This window comes from Triticum urartu, chromosome 6 (assembly GCF_003073215.2).
Source record: "Triticum urartu cultivar G1812 chromosome 6, Tu2.1, whole genome shotgun sequence".
Taxonomy (NCBI): domain Eukaryota; kingdom Viridiplantae; phylum Streptophyta; class Magnoliopsida; order Poales; family Poaceae; genus Triticum; species Triticum urartu.
In genome coordinates this window covers 375,162,335-375,180,157 of record NC_053027.1, presented here as the reverse complement: position 1 = coordinate 375,180,157, position 17,823 = coordinate 375,162,335, and the positions used below count along the sequence as shown (strand labels likewise).

The following is a 17,823-nucleotide window of genomic DNA, read 5'->3' as shown; positions in this document are numbered from 1 at the left end:
ATTGAGTCGACCAGCAAACAATCCATTGTACCCAAATTGAATGAAGGAGGGAGTACATAGAGAGGTAGACAACGAGCGGAGCTATGGTTGGGGGGGGGGGGGGGGGGGGGGGGGGGGGGGGGGGGGGGGGCGGTGCCTCCTAGCCTTGGATCAATTCAATGAATTTTTTTAGGAAGGCTTAGATTAGATTTCTGTTTTTAGCACTTGGCCCCCCAAACACTGATGATTTATGTTTCGCCCTCCGTAATTTTGGGCTAGCTCCGCCATGGGAGCTAGAGGTAGATTGGCAGAGTAGCAGCACCTTCCTCTTATGCCATTTCTCTCGCAAGTGTTCTCGACAGAGCTGGTGGCGCTGGCGCGAACGGTGGTTGTGCTTCTTGCGGCGGCGGTGGCCCTCGCCGCTGCCCAGGCATAGCTCTCCCACACCTTCTATGACGCGACTTGCACGACACTCCAGCCAATCATGCGTCATGGCATGGCACATGCCGTGCAGACGGAGGCGCGCATGGGTGCCTCCATTCTCCATCTCTTCTTCCACGGCTGCTTCACCAATGCAAGTTACCTCTCATCCACCCGGTTCGAAATCTTTCTCGTTCTGGTTGGACCATTGACGCGTGCGTGTGTTGCAGAGCTGCGACAGTTCTGTACTCCTCGATGACATGACCAACTTCACCGTCGAGAAGAACGCGGTGCCAAACGCGAACTCGGTGCGCAGCTACGAGATTATGGACGACATCAAGACTTAGGTCGAGGCCTCCTGCAAGGCCACCGTCTCCTGCGCCGACATACTGGCCCTCGCCGCTCGTGACGTTGTCACCCTGGTATGCCGGTATCAAGGCTCAACCCAGTTTTTCTTGTATATGGCTACGACATGCTCTCGAGAATTCGACTAAGGGCATTTCTAACCGATCCCCTATAACCGGTTAGAGGAGTAAAAAATCGGTTTTACTCCTCTAACCTGCACCTAGCTGATCCCCAATCAGTGTTAGTGGAGTAAAAATTATACTCAGCCGCGGCGAACCTCCATATATTTCTCCACCGCTCGACGGCTGAGTAAAAGCCGCACCTCTCCTTCAATGCCTCCCCCACTCCACTCCCACGCCGCATCTGTGCCGACACCGCCCCTGCCACCCCCTTCCAGCACCCGCACGCCGCCGCAGATGCTTCGTAGGCTCCGCCGCGGTCCTTGACCACTTGGATGCCTCCTCATCCCGTCGTCGGCGCAGAACCGGTGGATCTGCAGCTGCTGGCAGCGCCGCCAAATTAGGCACTTTCGGCTGCCAGCGATTGCGCATTGCCATGGATTGCCGGGAACCAGATCGCACAGCCCCGGCAATGCCTCCACGCCGCATGCAAGTATCGGCTCCACCACTAGCCACTTGAATCTCTCTCGTCGGTGGTTCACCGAAAGAGACACACCGGGCCGTCGCCCGGGCTCAGCGCTGGCCCAACGGCTCGTCGACTCACCGTTGCTGGTCATAAAGTGCGACGACTGCACGAGGTAGGTGGTGCGCCAAGTTTCTACCATGCTGGAACATCCCAGATGGGTGTTCTTAAAGTGCAAAAATAACGGGGTATGTGCTTCTTTTGATTCGGTTGTTCACCGGATTTGGCGCAATTTTGGTACCTCATTGTTTGCTCAAATTTGCGTGTAGGATGGATGCAATTTTTGGTATTAGGAAGAACATTACATCAATCTATTGATAGCACGAAAATTGATAGATGCTCATGCACTCGTTGCTAGAATAGAGGCTAGAGATGAGATTAGATACAAATCAACGTCTACTTCTTTAGAATAAAAAAAGAAGAAGTGTGCAAGCTCAAATCCAACTAGTGGGAGCAGTTATGAAAGTTGTATATCTTTCAAAATGTCTAATTATGATTCTTGTTTTCTTTAATCTTACTCTCGCAGCGAAGAATTGATGAATTATCCACTAAAATGTATCAAAATGTCATTGAATGAAATAAAGAAGTAAAGAAAAGTGTTCCAATAGCTGAAAATAAAATGCAAATGAAGTTTACTTCACCAGATACTGCACTATTTATTGGGGATCGGTTAGAAATGCCATAACGTTGGGTGACGAGCTGATGGCGTGCAACTCGGGGGGGGGGGGGGGGGGGGGGGGGGGGGGGGGGGGGGGGGGGGGGGGGGGGGGGGGGGCAACAGGATGGTGATGCTGGGGCGGAGATACTCTCTCACGATGAGCCCGAGCATTAACCTTCCAAGCCCTCTATCATCACTCCTCGTGCTCCGCTCGTTCAGAGCCAAGGGCCTCGACGCTCGTGACCATACCGCGATGTCCGAGGCGCACACGGTCGGGTTCGCCCAGTGCTCCAAGTTCCATACATATATATACAACGACATGGGCATAGACTCGATGTTTGCCTCGTAGCTCCGCACCGGCGTCTTCCCCTGGACTGGCGGTGACAACAACCTTGCACCGCTGGAGCTGCAAGGACCATACAAGTTTGACAACGCATTCTTCAGTGACCTGATCGCCCGGCGCATCCTCCTTCATTCGGACCAAGAGCTCTTCGGCGGCGACGCCGCTAGTAACAGCACCACGAATGGTATCGCCCGGGCGTACGCTACCAACGGATCCCTCTTCAAGAAGGAAGTACATAGAGAGGTAGAGAGCAACAGAGGTATGTTGAGGCCGGGGGGGGGGGGGCGCGATGCCCCCCAGCCTTGAAGGAAATTTTTGTAGGTGGTCTTAGATTATGTAGTTTTTTAGCATTTGCTCCCCCAAACAATGATGATTTGTATTTTGTCCCCAATGATTTTCGGTTAGCTCCGCCACTGGTGGTAGAGGTAGACCGGGAGAGTAGCATCACATTTCTCTTATTCCATCTCTCTCGCAAGGGTTCTAGGGGGAGATGGTGGCGCTGGCGCGACGCGCAACGGTGGTTGTGCTTCTTGCGGCGGCGACCCTCACCACCGCCCAGGCGCAGCTCTTGCCCATCTTCTACAATGCGACCTACCCGATGATACGTCTCCAACATATCTATAATTTTTAATTGTTCCATGTTGTTATATTATCAATTTTGGATGTTTTATAATCATTTATAGTCATTTTATATCATTTTGGTACTAACCTATTGACATAGTGCCAAGTGACAGTTGCTGTTTTTTGCATGTTTTTTTACATCGTGGAAAATCAATACAAAACGGAGTCCAAATGCAACGAAACTTTACGTAGATTTTTTATTGACCAGAAGAAACCTAATGGGCTAAGGCTGCACCTGGGGGGTGCTCCGAGGAGAGCACAACCCTCCTCGGGTGCCCCCGGACCGCCTCTTTGCTCTATAAATACCCCAATATTCCAGAAACCCTAGGGGAGTCGACGAAAATCAATTCCAGCCGTCGCAGAGTCCAAAACCACCAGATCCAATCTAGACACCATCACGGAGGGGTTCGCCACTTCCATTGGCGCCTCTTCGATGATGCGTGGGTAGTTCTTTGTAGACCTTCGGGTCCGTAGTTATTAGTAGCTACATGGCTTCCTCTCTCTCGTTTGATTCTCAATACAATGGTCTCTTGGAGATCCATATGATGTGACTTTTTTTGCGGTGTGTTTGTTGGGATCGGATGAACTTTGAGTTTATGATCAATTCTATTTTTTTATCCATGAAAGTTATTTGAGTTTCTTTGATCTCTTATATGCATGATTGCTTATAGCCTCATATTTCTTCTCCGATATTTGGGTTTTGTTTGATCAACTTGATCTATTTATCTTGCAATGGGAAGAGGTGCTTTGTAGTGGGTTCGATCTTATGGTGCTTGATCCCAGTGACAGAAGAGGAACCGACACGTATGTATCAATACTACTAAGGATAAAACGATGGGGTCTATCTCTACATAGATAGATCTTGTCTACATCATGTCATCGTTCTTATTGCATTACTCCGTTTCTCCATGAACTTAATACACTAGATGTATGCCGGATAGCGGTCAATGTGTGGAGTAATAGTAGTAGATGCAAGCAGGAGTCGGTCTATTAATCTTGGACATGATGCCTATGTAATGATCATTGCCTGGATATCGTCATGATTATTTGAAATTCTATCAATTTCCCAACAGTAATTTGTTTACCCACTGTTTGCTATTTTTCTCGAGAGAAGCCACTAGTGAAACCTACGACCCCCGGGTCTCTTTCTTATATTATTTGCCTTCGCGATCTATTTTATTTGCCTTTTATTTTTAGATCTACTAAACCAAAAATACGAAAATACATTGCTGCAATTTATTTTATTTGGCATTCGATCTAACAATATTTACAACTCTGTCACGTCCATTTGCCAATTTCTGGCGTCGTTACCCAAAAGGGGTTGACAACCCCTTTAACACGTCGGGTTGCGAGTAGTTTTTATTTGTGTGCAGGTGTTGTTTATGTTGTGTTGCTTGGTTCTCCTACTGGTTCAATAACCTTGGTTTCATATCTGAGGGAAATATCTACCGCCGCTGTGCTGCATCATCCTTTCCTCTTTGGGGAAATACCGACGCAGCTTCAAGCGACATCAAAAGGAATTTTTGGCGCCATTGTCGGGGAGGATCTTCAACATATACCAGGTTCCTAATCACAAATCTCATCTCCTCGCAATTTACATTATTTGCCATTTGCCTCTCGTTTTCCTCTCCCCCACTTCATAAAAAGTTGCCGTTTTATTCGCCCCTCTTTTTCGTTCACCGTTTTCTAGTCAGATCTATCATTTGCTTGCAACCATGAGTGATTTCGGTATGGCACCAACAGATGATGGCCTAACTCCTAAGATTGGACGTACGAGCAATCTGGATGCTAAAACTTTTATCTTGGGGCAAGAGAATGCTATGGGAAAGGAACGTATCCAAGAATTTTTCAATTGTGTGGGAAATCTAAGTCTTGATGATGCTCTTATACTTAGAACTACTAGATCTTATGCGGATGCTATTTCAGCGCTACTTCTGAAACTTGAAAGAAAATTTATCCGTACCCATCCTACTTTGCAAAGATTTTTTTTTGAGCTCACTATTATAAAGAATCCTAAGGCTAAAAAGTTGGCCTCTCTCGTTCTTATGAATGAGTTTGACTATATCATACGGGAAGCTAGGGAAATCTTTGTTTTTTATGGTATGAATCGTGAAAAGCCCGTGATAGATGCCAACATTATTATTTACAATAGTGATTATGCTTTAAGACATTTGCTTGGGGATAATAAAATATTTGATGATAATCTTAAAAAGGAAGTCCCGATCCTAGATGTAATTCAACAAGTTTTTAATAATGTTAACCAACATTATTCTTGGATTATTGCCGGAAATCAACGGGGTTATGATAATGGGCAACTTAATAATGCTAAGGTTTCCATGGACAATATGTTTTATGTTGTTTTTACAAAGCCCCATGATGAAAATACCTCTAAGGGAATTAAGAAGAATGATGAAAAAACGTAGATCCTTGCTTTATGCCTAGCTAAGGGCGTAAAACTATATCGCTTGTTGGGAGGCAACCCAATGAATAAAATTTATTTTTGCCTTTTGCTTCCCGTTTTTGAGTGTTAACACAATTATGCTACTGTTATGGTTGTGTTTTTTTATGTTTTAGTTAGTGTTTGTGCCAAGTAAAGCCTTTAGGATCTTCTTGGGTGATAGTTGTTTGATCTTGCTGAAAAAACAAAAACTATTGTGCTCACGAAAATAATTCTCATTTTTAACCAGAGAGTGATAAAATACCCATTCCTTTTGAAGTGGATCAATATAAAAATTTCTCAGGCCTTCCTAATTTGTCAGAGTTTTTTGAGTTACAGAAGTACTCGAAACATCTAGATTTCTACATACTATTCTGTTTTTGACAGATTCTGTTTTGTTTGCGTTGTGTGCTTGTTTTGATGGCTCTATGGTTTTATTTGATGAGTTTTGCCCATATAAAAGTTGGAATACAATAGATATAATAAAAGTTGGAATATAATAGATATAATGCAAGAACAAAATACTAATTGGTTTACTACAGTACTTATAGTAGTGATTTGTTTTCTTATACTCCCTCCATTTTGTATACAAGACCACTATCAAAATTACAATTTGCATATATACAAGGCCACTAACATCAATCGAGGTAAAATTGATGAGGTTCGCCTCGTACTAGCAACCGAGGACATTAATATCCCTTGCATGCATGTGGGAGTGAGAAGGTTGGTTTTCGTGTACCACATTAATCAACCAATGAGGAGTGAGAGGGTTGTCTTGTTGTGTGTTGAAGAGAAAATGCACATTAATTAACACGTCAAGCGAGAAAAAAAAGACTAGCTTGCAACTTTGGCTTAAGTAGGCATTAATTTCTACCTTGGTACCTGTAATATGAGTTTGTGGCCTTGTATACAAAAATGGAGGGAGTACTAACGGATCTCACGAAGGCTTTTGTTGAGTTTTGTGTGATTGAGGTTTTCGAGTTTTGGGTTATCTTATGATGGATGAAGGAATAAGGAGTAAGAAGAGCATAAACATGGGGATGCCCCGACATCCCAAGCTATTATCCAAAGGAGAGCAAGCAACTAAGCTTGGGGATGCCCCGACATCCCAAGCTTTTATCCAAAGGAGAGCAAGCAACTAAGCTTGGGGATGCCCCCGAGTGGCATCCCCTCTTTCTTCTAACGACCATCGGTATTTTACTCGAAGCTATATTTTTATTCGTCACATACTATGTGTTTTGCTTGGAGCGTCTTGTATGATTTGAGTCTTTGCTTGTTTTATTTTGTGTTTTAAGTCTTGATTCCTTGTTGGACACACCTATTTGAGAGAGCCAAAATTATGCCATGACTTGTTAGAATTGCTCTCTATGCTTCACTTAATTTTTCATGAGCTATGGACTTGCTCTAGTGCTTCACTTATATCTTTTTGAGCACGGTGTGATTTATTTTGAAGAAATGCTCTCGTGCTTCACTTAGATTTATTTGAGAGTTAGTAAAATTTTCAAGAAATTCTCTCTTGCTTCACTTAAATTAATTTGAGAGAAAGAAATGTTATGCTCATGATCTTCACTTATATTTGTTTGAGCTTGTCAAAAGCAACACATTAAAATTAGTCCCAAAGTGATAGATATCCAAGAAGGATATAATAAATGAAGATCATTGGACAAAATAAACTTGATTCTTAGTAATAGTTTTGAGATATGATGATGTGATATGTGAGTTATGTTGATGAGTAATTATGCTTTAGTAAGAATATTGATGTTAAGGTTTATGATTCGCTATGCAAGCACGAAAGTCAATAATTATGCAATGAAATTATATCTTACTTGTGATGCATTATTCGGTGTTAATTATGCTTAATGCTCGCTTATGAGATTATTCATTTCTTTGTTGGTCGCTTCTCAATCTTTTGCTAGCCTTCATTTTGCACCAAGTATGATCACTACTTGTGCATCCAAAAACCTTTAAACCAGTTTTGCACATGAGTCCACTATATCTACCTATATGCGGTATTATTTTGCCGTTCTAAGCAAATTTGTTTGTGTCATCTCTAATTTTCAAAATAAACTTCTCTCTTGTGTGTTCGTTTCGCTCGATGAGCGGTGAGAGGTGGCTAATTTTTTCCATGCTAGATGTGTTATTCTCACGATGAGTGTTTATTCACTTGTCATTGCACGAGAGTAAGGCAAAGGTATCAGGGATGTCCAGTCCCGAAATGAAAAATGAATTTACTTTATGTTTTAAAATAATAAATTCCTTGGAAAGTGTTGTTATGGAGGGCAACCGTGGATACGACTAGCCATGGAAAGTGAAAGTTTGGTTGAAAAAGGAATAAACTTTAATTTTTGTTTGGGAACCACCTATAATATATCTAGCATGGAAAGTGTTGGGAACTCTAAGTCATTTTTGTTGGTGGGAATGACACACCTCCCAAAATGTTTTTATCTCTAAGTTTTTCGCTTTGAGCTCTGACACCTCTACAAATCCCTATTTCCCACTACTAGGAAAAACCTTATACACAGATCTTTAGCAGTAGCACTTGTTAAAAAAGCGCGCTAGTGCTACATAGCAGTAGCGCATGCTGAATAATAGCGCTACAGATACATATATAGCAGTAACACGTCTAGTGATAAAAGCGCTACTACTAAAATTCCCACTACTAAGCCGATAGGATACACATAGTAGTAGCGGTCTTATAGAAACAGCGCTACCGCTAATACTGTTGTAGCAGCGCGTTTACGTAGAAACGCGCTACTGCTAATGGAAATAAAATAAAATGAAAAGCCAATAGAAAAGTAAATGAAAATGAAAGAAATAGAAAAAGGAAAAAGGAAAAAATAAAATGTAAAGAAAAATAAATAAAAAAGGGTAAAAAAGAGAAAAGGCATAGCAGTAGCGCGTTTAGTTAAACGCGCTATAGCTAACTTAGCTATAGCGTGTTTTCAGTAATGCTCTACTGCTTTGTTTGACTTAACCAGCGGTTTCCCTCCACCCGGCCACCACTTCTTCCTCAAATCCCTCGCCCCACTCCGCCTCCGTCTCCCCAATTCACCGTCGCCCCACTTTGCCGCCGTCTCCTGCCGACGGCGACACCCGCAACCTCACCGTCTCTGCCCGGGGCCGCCCTCAACCTCACCGCCGGCGCCCGAGGCCGCCCTCGACCTCACTATCGCCGCCCTCGACCTCACCGCCGCCGCCCTTGACCTCACCGCCGCCCGAGCCCGCCCAGGACTGCCGCTGCCCGAGCCCAAGCCCGCCCTCCCTGCCCCTGCCTCCTTCGCCGAGCACCTCCCCGCCACCATCTCTCCCCTCTCTGTAAGTCCCCCACCCCTGCCCCCACCCCTCCTCTCTCTCTGCATTTTCTTCCCGCCATGTTAATTAGCAGTAGTAGTAGATGTTAATTAGTAGTAGGGTTCATAGATAATGTTTTTTAGTAGTAGTAGTACTAGATGGTAATTAGTAGTAGTGGTGGTACTGGTTAACTAGGGCAATAGGGTTAATAGTAGATGTTTTTTAGTTAGGGTAATAATAGATGTTATGTAGTAGATAATGTAGATGTTAATTAGTTCAGTAGGGTTTAGTTTTTGAATTGAGTTTGTTTAACTAGATGTTAATTAAGGTAGTAGGGTTTAGTTTAGAGTAAAATTTAGTTTAGTAGTTAACTAAATATAATCTATATTTGGTTTTTGAATTGAGTTTGAGAGAGCATGAGATTTGTGTAGATTTTCTTGAAGTGTCAAACACTAGGAGATGCAAATTTGAAGTGGTCATGATATATGCAAATTCCTCAATTGTGTTTGCTCATCTTTAGCTACTGTTGTAGTTTCTCATGTACATATTCTTAAGTGGTCTTGTTATATGCAACATAGAAGTGGTTCGATTGTGGCCGAGTGGCCTTTTGTTGTTTGCAGGAAATGAAGCCGAGTGGCCTATGTTTTGCCGGAATGTTGATTCATTTCCGTTCTGGCAAATTTTAGGTGCTCGATTTGTCCACTTTTTAGCAAAGGTCATGCCGAAATATTCCATGAATTTCGGCGTGACTTGTGGTACAAACTAGGACATATCGAGTGCCTGGGATTTGCCACACCGGGAAGGAGTCAACGGTCCTAACATAGGCCTTTTTATGTCATTATTCATTTTATTAAGGCTAGATTAATTGACTAGATTTAATCGTAGGAAACATGGCTAGCAACGATGAAAGACAGGGTTCTGGTGATTGCGACAACGTCTACCTGGCGGCAGACGAATTTTTGAGCATTGCTGACGATCAACGGATGTTGTTGCTGGGCCCACCTATCGCATCGGGGACTTAGACCGACATGCAGACCGGCGCTGAGACTGAGACCGGCACCGATACTAGCGGAGCCGGTATAGAACCGAAAGCAAAGAGGCCATGGTGGCTAAACCAGCTCATGACTACTAGACTGGTGGTCACGGAGATGGACAACAACATTTTTGAGCCAACATCGCTCGAGGAAGCACGATCGTGCTACCGCAATCAAATAGGCTGCATCGTACGGACAATCGCCACCATCAACAATGAGAAACTAAAGAAGATAGATAATATGATGCCCTCCCTCCTAAAGAAGCTGCACCAGATATTCTTGTTCTCGGGCCGGTATGAAAAGGAATATGAAAATCCAGATAAGGACCCGATAATGAAGAAGATAAGCAAACACGCCATGACCAAGTTTAGCGACGCATTGGCCGCCTGGAAAGCAAGGGTGAAACATCGCACCGTCAACAAAAAGGAACCCTACTTTGAGATTGTAAAGGATAATCCTACAATCATGCAAGAGTAGTTTGAAATATTCAAGGCGACTTGCGAGGCCGAAGCTGCCAAAAAAAGTCTAAGTACATGAAGGGGCTTCAACAAAGGAACATGGGGCGCCACCACCTCGGAAGCCGTGTGTAAGGGCATATTTATCCCTAAGGTGTTTTGGTGATTGATGACAACGCGTTTGCGGACTAATCGTGTGCCTTGAGTATCCCAGACATTTCATCGCTAGGCACAAGACGGTTGGGTGCCCCTCGAAGACTATTGAAGACGGCGTCTTTTCTACGTTTCTTTTTGGTGGATTTGAGTCATAGGAAAGTCGTACTATTAAGAGGGGGTTTGCGTCGGAATGGTTTGGGTGGAATCATCACGTACACGTTTCTTCCTTGTCCCCTCCTTTATCTTGCACCTTGGAGCTTCCTCCGTTGCTTATCTCGTCACCTTGCTTCTGGCTGCTGTGTTGGCCTGCGGTAGTACTGCTCCCAGGTGAGCAGTAGTACCGTAGGCACCAGCGGTAGTACCGTGCTGTGGCGCGGTAGTACCGCAGGTGCCCACGGTAGTACCGCTCCCCTAGAGCTGCACTACCGTGGCCCACCAGGCTAGTACTGCTCCCCCGCGGTAGTAGGGGCGGATGTAATTTTTTACATCCGCGCCTACCACGGTAGTACCGCTTTCACTCCGCGGTAGTACCGTGCTCAGCTGCCAGGCGGTAGTACCGCCCCTCTGCGATATTACTGTGTCGGGTTTTTGCTTCTTCCATTTTTCAGCGGAAGTAGGCACGGTTGTTTCCTTATCCTCTCTCTTCCCAGGCTAGGGGATTCCTGCCTTGCGGTAGTACCGCAAGGGGGAGCGGTAGTACCACGCCCACGGAAGTACCGCCCTCAGCACTTGTGCCACAGGTCTGCCCTAGCCGTTGCTGGTGCAGCGGCAGTACCGCGGGCCTGCACGGTTGTACCGCGTGACCTCGCGGTAGTACCGCTTGGCAGCAAGCGGTAGTACCGCGTGGCCCCATGGTAGTACCGCTTGCCTGGTGCGGTAGTACCGCTGGCCGCGGGCTGGTAGGTGGATAACGGTTGGATCTTTGTCCCTCACTATATAAGGGGTACCCTTCTTCCCCGTTGACTTATCTCTTCCAACCCTAAGCTCCATTGTTGCTCTAAGCTCCATTTCCCCCCGATCTCACTCCCTAGCCAATCAAACTTGTTGATTTGCTCGGGAGTGGTTGAGAAGGCCTCGATCCACACTTCCACCAAGAGAAATTTGATTCCCCCCACTAATCCCTTGCGGATCTTGTTACTCTTAGGTGTTTGAGCATCCTAGACGGTTGAAGTCACCACGGAGCCATAGTCCATTGTGGTGAAGCTTCATGGTGTCGTTGGGAGCCTCTAATTGAGTTGTGGAGATTGCCCCAACCTTGTTTGTAAAGGTTCGGTCGCCGCCTCCAAGGGCACCAATAGTGGAATCACGACATCTCGCATTGTGTGAGGGCGTGAGGAGAATACGGTGGCCCTAGTGGCTTTTTGGGGAGCATTGTGCCTCCACACCGCTCCAACGGAGACGTACTTCCCTTCAAAGGGAAGGAACTTCGGTAACACATCCTCGTCTCCACCGTCTCCACTCTTGGTTATCTCGTGCCTTTACTTGTGCAAGCTTATTTGTGTCATATCTCTTGCTTGCTTGTGTTCCTATCCTTGTTGCATCATATAGGTTGCTCACCTAGTTGCATATCTAGACAACCTACTTTGATGCAAAGTTTAAATTGTTAAAGAAAAGCTAAAAATTGTTAGTTGCCTATTCACTCCCCCTCTAGTCAACCATATCGATCCTTTCAATTGGTATCAGAGCCTCGTCTCTTTATTAAGGACTTTACCGTCCGAAGAGTATGGTTGATACTGTAGACGGTGTGGAGGAACACTCCGGTGTGAATCCGATCTCGTCTACGGGCGATGGGGAAACCTCGGTCTCTCGTGAGGAGTTCAATGTGGCCTTGGAGACATTGAAAACCTCCATGACGATCGAGGTTGAAAGCATGTTTACTAAATTCCTTGAAGGGCTTAAACTATCCACCGCACCGTTGAAAGTGGGTAATCCCACCGACAAGGTGACGGATGCTACCTCCAATAAGGGGGAAGCTAGTAGCGAAAAGTCTCCTTCTTCTAGTGGTAAGAATGGCACCGACATCTTTGCTCATGTGGAACCACCACTTGTTTATGGTGGACCGGTTCCTTCCACTCATTTGAATCATGCCGGTCCTCCCCCTAAGATTGTGAAAAATGAGGACTTTGATTCTTGGGTTTACCGCTTTAAACGTCATTTGAATCATGTGAACACTAATCTTTGGAGAATCATTGAAGAAGGTTTCTATCCGCATGATCCAAGCAACTTCACTCCTCGAGAATCTGCGGATAATCAATTCAATGAGAATGCTCTCTTCATCATTCAAGATGCAATTCCACCCGAAGATCTACCTCATCTTCGGCCCTTCGCCTTGGCCAAAGACGCATGGCTTTGTGTTGTCTCACTCTACCGGGGAAGCGCAAGCATTCAACACTCCAACTATGAAGTGGTGCAAGATGAGGCCGATGAGTTTGCAATGAAAGAAGATGAAGAACCTCGTGAGCTTTATCGGAGAGTAACCAAACTCGCGGTCTCACTTCGAGATCACGGGAGCAAGGACACGGATGACAATTGGATCAAGCGCAAATTCCTCAAGGCAATGATGCCCTACCACAAGGCCATGTCCTCCGTCATTCGTCAAAGGCCGGACTTCCACACTTTGACCTCAAGCGAAGTGTTGGATGAGTTTGTGGCCATGAACATTTTGGACAAGACCGCCGACAATGTGGTGCTTCGTTCTCAAAGGGCAAAGAAGCCCAACCTTGCATTGAAGGCCAAGCTCTGCGTTGAAGAAGAGGAAGAGGAAGAAGAGGAGAGCAACCCCTAAGATACTAAGTATGCATATCATGAACACATGGCACTTGCTTCAAGGCAATTTTGGAGCAAGAAAAACTCAAGGCCAAACTTTAACAAAAACAACTCAAGTGGCACGAAGAGCAAGCAACGTGTAAGGACTTGCTACAATTGTGGCAATGTGAGTCATTTTGTTGCGGAGTGCCTGTATGAGAAGAGGGAAGACAATGGTGGCAAACTCATCCGAAAGGACAAGGCCAAGTCGTTCCCCAACAAGAGCAACTTCACCAAGAAGACTTCCCCCAAGGCATTGGTGGTACAAGAAGAGTACAATGAGGATGATGACGATGATGAATATGGTGAGTCGGTTTCCATGGCCTCTGTTGCCATTGCGACGACTCCACGGGTGTCTCTCTTCGACTCACCCAATGAGAGCATCACCGCCAAGTGCCTCATGGCTAAAGACACCAACAAGGTAACCTCCAACATCAAAACTACCATCATTAATCATCCTTCTTCGACGGATAGCATTGATGAACATGAGGGAGATAATGTGGAGGTGAATGAGTTTGATGCCTTTATGGGCAAACTTAAGGGTAAATCCAAGAAGCACTTTGTTGCTCTCTTGGAACAACTTGGTGAAGCCAATGACATGATCGAGGCTCACGAAGATACCATCTCTAAGATGGAAGGGCATAGTCGTGACTATGCCAATGAGATCTTGGATCTTTCAAATGCTCTTGAGGAAGAGCGTGGTCTTCGTTTGGCTCTTGAGGAGTCACACAACGTTGATCATGCTTAGTTAAAGAAAGATTTTGATCATGTTCTCATTGTTTCTCGTGTGCTAAAATCCGAGAAGGCCGAACTTGAGGTTGATCTTGCTAGACTCAAAGAGGAGTTTGATCTACTTGACAAGGCTCACAAGGTCTTGAAGGGTGCTCATACTAGCCTTAAAGAGTCTCATGATCAACTTCAAGTGAAGCTAACCAAGGAAAAAGCCACTTTTCCTCGTATGATGTTAATTGATAATGCAAATGCTACTAACCCGTGTTGTGAGCATGTGCATCTTGTTGAGGAGAACGCTAAGCTAAAGGTGCAACTTGAGAAGGGTCTTGCGTCTTGCATACAAGGCAAGAAGAACCTCAACGACCTCTTGTCCAACCAAAAGGGAGTTGTGGCTAAGGAAGGGATTGGGTACGTGCCTGAGTCCAAGAACAAGAAGAAGAATGACAAGACCAAACAACCTCCTCCTCTCATGCAAACCTTTGTGAAGGAGGGAGAGAGTGCTTCCAAGGAGAAGAAGAACAATGAGAAGGGTGGCGGTGTCAAAAAGGACAATGCCACTCCTCCCATCAAAGCCGGCGACTTTAATCCTTCTTATATGTTATGTCATGCTAGTGATGGGCATCTCCATGACAAATTTGTTGGTTCCCCTCATGAGTACATTGAATGGTCTATTTGGGTTCAAAGACCCTTGTTACTAACATCAAAGGACCCATTACAAAATGGGTACCTAAAACCAAGCATTGATCTCTTGTAGGTGTTTGCTTCCGGTGGGGGATCATGGTTGCTCGATAGTGGAGCTACAAATCATATGACCGGAAGCAAGGACTTGGTGGTGGACGTGCACAAGATTCCATCTATGCCCACCAATGTCGAGTGGGGTGATGCCTCATCTTCTAAGGTATTGGGACTTGGCAAGGTAGTCATTTATCATGATCTCATGATCGAGAAGGTCATGCTTGTTGAGTCCCTTGCATACAATTTACTTTCCGTTCGTCAACTTGCAATCATGGGCTTTGCCACTTTCTTTGATATCGATACCGTGGCCCTCTTATGGAGCAAGACTCTTAAAGTAGCCTTTGTTGGGCATGTCGAGAACGGTCTATATGTGATTAACTTTTCGGAGCGACCCACTAAGACCGCGACATGCCTAATGGCTAAAGTTGATGTGGGATGGCTTTGGCATCGCCGTTTAGCCCATGTCAATATGAGATCTTTGCAAAGTCTTCTCAAGGGGGACCATGTCCGTGGACTAATGAATGTTAGTTTTGCTAAAGATCGTGCTTGCAGTGCTTGTATAGAAGGAAAGCTACATGAGAAGGCTCACCCTCCCACGACTATCATTTACTCAAAGAGGCCTTTGGAACTCCTTCACTTGGATCTCTTTGGGCCTCCATCCTTCGATAGTCTTGGGGGTAGGAAGGTATTGCTTGGTGATTGTGGATGACTACTCAAGATACACTTGGGTGTATTTCTTAAAGAGGAAGAGCGAGACCCAACAAACAGTCATTGACTTTGCAAATGAAGCACAACGTCAACACAATGCAAATATCTTGACAATAAGAAGTGACAACGGCACCGAGTTTAAGAACTACATCTTGGATGAGTTTCTTGGTGATGAGGGGATCAAGCATCAATATTCCGCACCTTACACCCCTCAACAAAATGGTGTTGCGGAGAGGAAGAACCGGACGTTGATGGATGCGGCAAGGACCATGATGGCGGAGTTCAAGTCTCCATACAACTTTTGGGCCGAAGCCATCAACACCGCGTGTCATGCATCCAATCGGCTCTACCTCTGCAAGGGCTTGAACAAGACTCCATATGAGATACTCACCGGTAACAAGCCCAACCTCAAGTACTTTTGGGTGTTCGGGTGTAAGTGTTTCATTCTCAAGAAAGGTGTTCGGTTGTCTAAATTTGAGGCTAGAGCTTATGAGGGCATATTTGTTGGTTATGCTAGAAACTCTCATGCTTACCGTGTCCTCAATAAATCCACGGGACTTATTGAGGAGACGTGTAACGTGGAGTTTGATGAGAATAACGGCTCCCAAGTGGAGCAAAGTGGCACTTGTGATGTAGGTGATGAAATTCCTCCTCAAGCCATAAGAAGAATGGGTGTTGGCTTTATCCTACCCATTGAGGAACCCCTTGTGGCCGAAGGAGAAGGACAATGCTCCACTCAAGTGGAGCCATCACAAACCCAAGGCCCACACGCTTCCGAAGAACAACATGAAGGCCCTCATCCTCAAGAACATGACCAAGGGAAGATCATGCTCAAGACGGTGTTGACACATCAAGTGATGCCCAAGGTCAAGTTCTCTCCTCCGAGCAAGTTCAAGAACAAGAACAAGCTCAAGACGACGCTCAAGATGATCAAGTGACCACTCCTCGTCTCACCCCCGAGGAGGAATTGGAGCGTCGTGCCGCCAAGGTTGCTTCCAAGCTCTCCACCAAGGATCATCTCATGATGAATGTGCTTGGAAGCTTAAGAAAGGGGATAAGCACTCGTAGACAATTAGCAAACTATTGTGAGCATCACGCGTTTGTCTCTTGTGTCGAACCCCACAAGGTCTATGAGGCGCTTGAAGATCCGGATTGGCTCAATGCCATGCATGAAGAACTCAACAACTTCGAGCGCAACAAAGTGTGGAGGTTGGTGCCAAGACCGACGGGGAACCACAATGTCATTGGAACAAAGTGGATATTTAAGAACAAGCAAGATGTCCATGGGATTATCATTCGCAACAAGGCTCGTTTGGTAGCACAAGGCTACTCCCAAGTCGAGGGTATCGACTACGGTGAAACCTTTGCTCCCGTTGCTTGTCTTGAATCCATTCGCATGTTGATTGCATATGCTTCTCATCATAACTTTAAGTTACAACAAATGGATGTGAAGAGTGCTTTTCTTAATGGTCCCATTAATGAATTGGTTTATGTCAAGCAACCCCCCGGGTTCGAGGATCCGTACTTTCCCAATCATGTGTATCAACTCGATAAGGCACTCTATGGCCTTAAACAAGCCCCACATGCGTGGTATGACCACCTTACCGAGTTGTTACAAGACCGTGGTTTTGAAGTTGGGCTAATCGACCCCACTCTTTTTACTAAGAAGGTCAAAGGGGAGTTGTTTGTGTGCCAATTATATGTTGATGATATTATCTTTGGTTCCCCTAACAAAGCTTTCAATGAGGAATTTGCCGCTCTCATGACCTCAAAGTTCGAGATGTCTTCCATGGGAGAGTTGAAGTTCTTTCTAGGGTTCGAAGTGAATCAAAGAAGAGAAGGAACCTTCATCAACCAAGCCAAATACACTCAAGACATGCTCAAGAGATTCAAGCTAAGTGATGTCAAGGCGGTTTCCACTCCAATGCCCACCAAGTGCCAACTTGACATAGATCCCAATGGTAAAGCGGTGGATCAAAAGGTATATCGTTCCATGATAGGCTCCTTGCTTTACCTTTGTGCATCTAGACCGGATATCATGTTGCGTGTGGGAATTTGTGCACGGTTTCAAGCCGCACCTAAGGAAAGTCACTATGTGGCGGTCAAACGAATCTTTCAATATTTGGCTCATACCCCAAACTTTGGCTTATGGTACCCAAGAGGAGCAAACTTCAAGCTTGTAGGGTATTCGGATTCCGATTGGGCGGGAGACAAAGTGGATAGGAAGTCCACTTCCGGAGGGTGCCAATTCCTTGGTTGCTCTTTGGTAAGTTGGTCTTCCAAAAAGCAAAGTTGTGTGTCTCTCTCGTCCACCGAAGCGGAGTATGTGGCGGCCGGTAGTTGTTGTGCACAACTCTTATGGATGAGGCAAACTTTAAAGGATTACGGTGTCATTTGTGACAAAGTGCCTCTTTGGTGTGACAATGAAAGTGCCATCAAGATCTCTCTCAACCCGGTGCAAC

General features: G+C 45.4%; 1 pseudogene; it reads left to right on the top strand.

The window, feature by feature from the left end:
- The first annotated feature begins 310 nt into the window (after nt 1-310).
- The window catches only part of LOC125516793, a 75,468-nt pseudogene continuing 57,955 nt past the window's right edge, over nt 311-17,823 (top strand).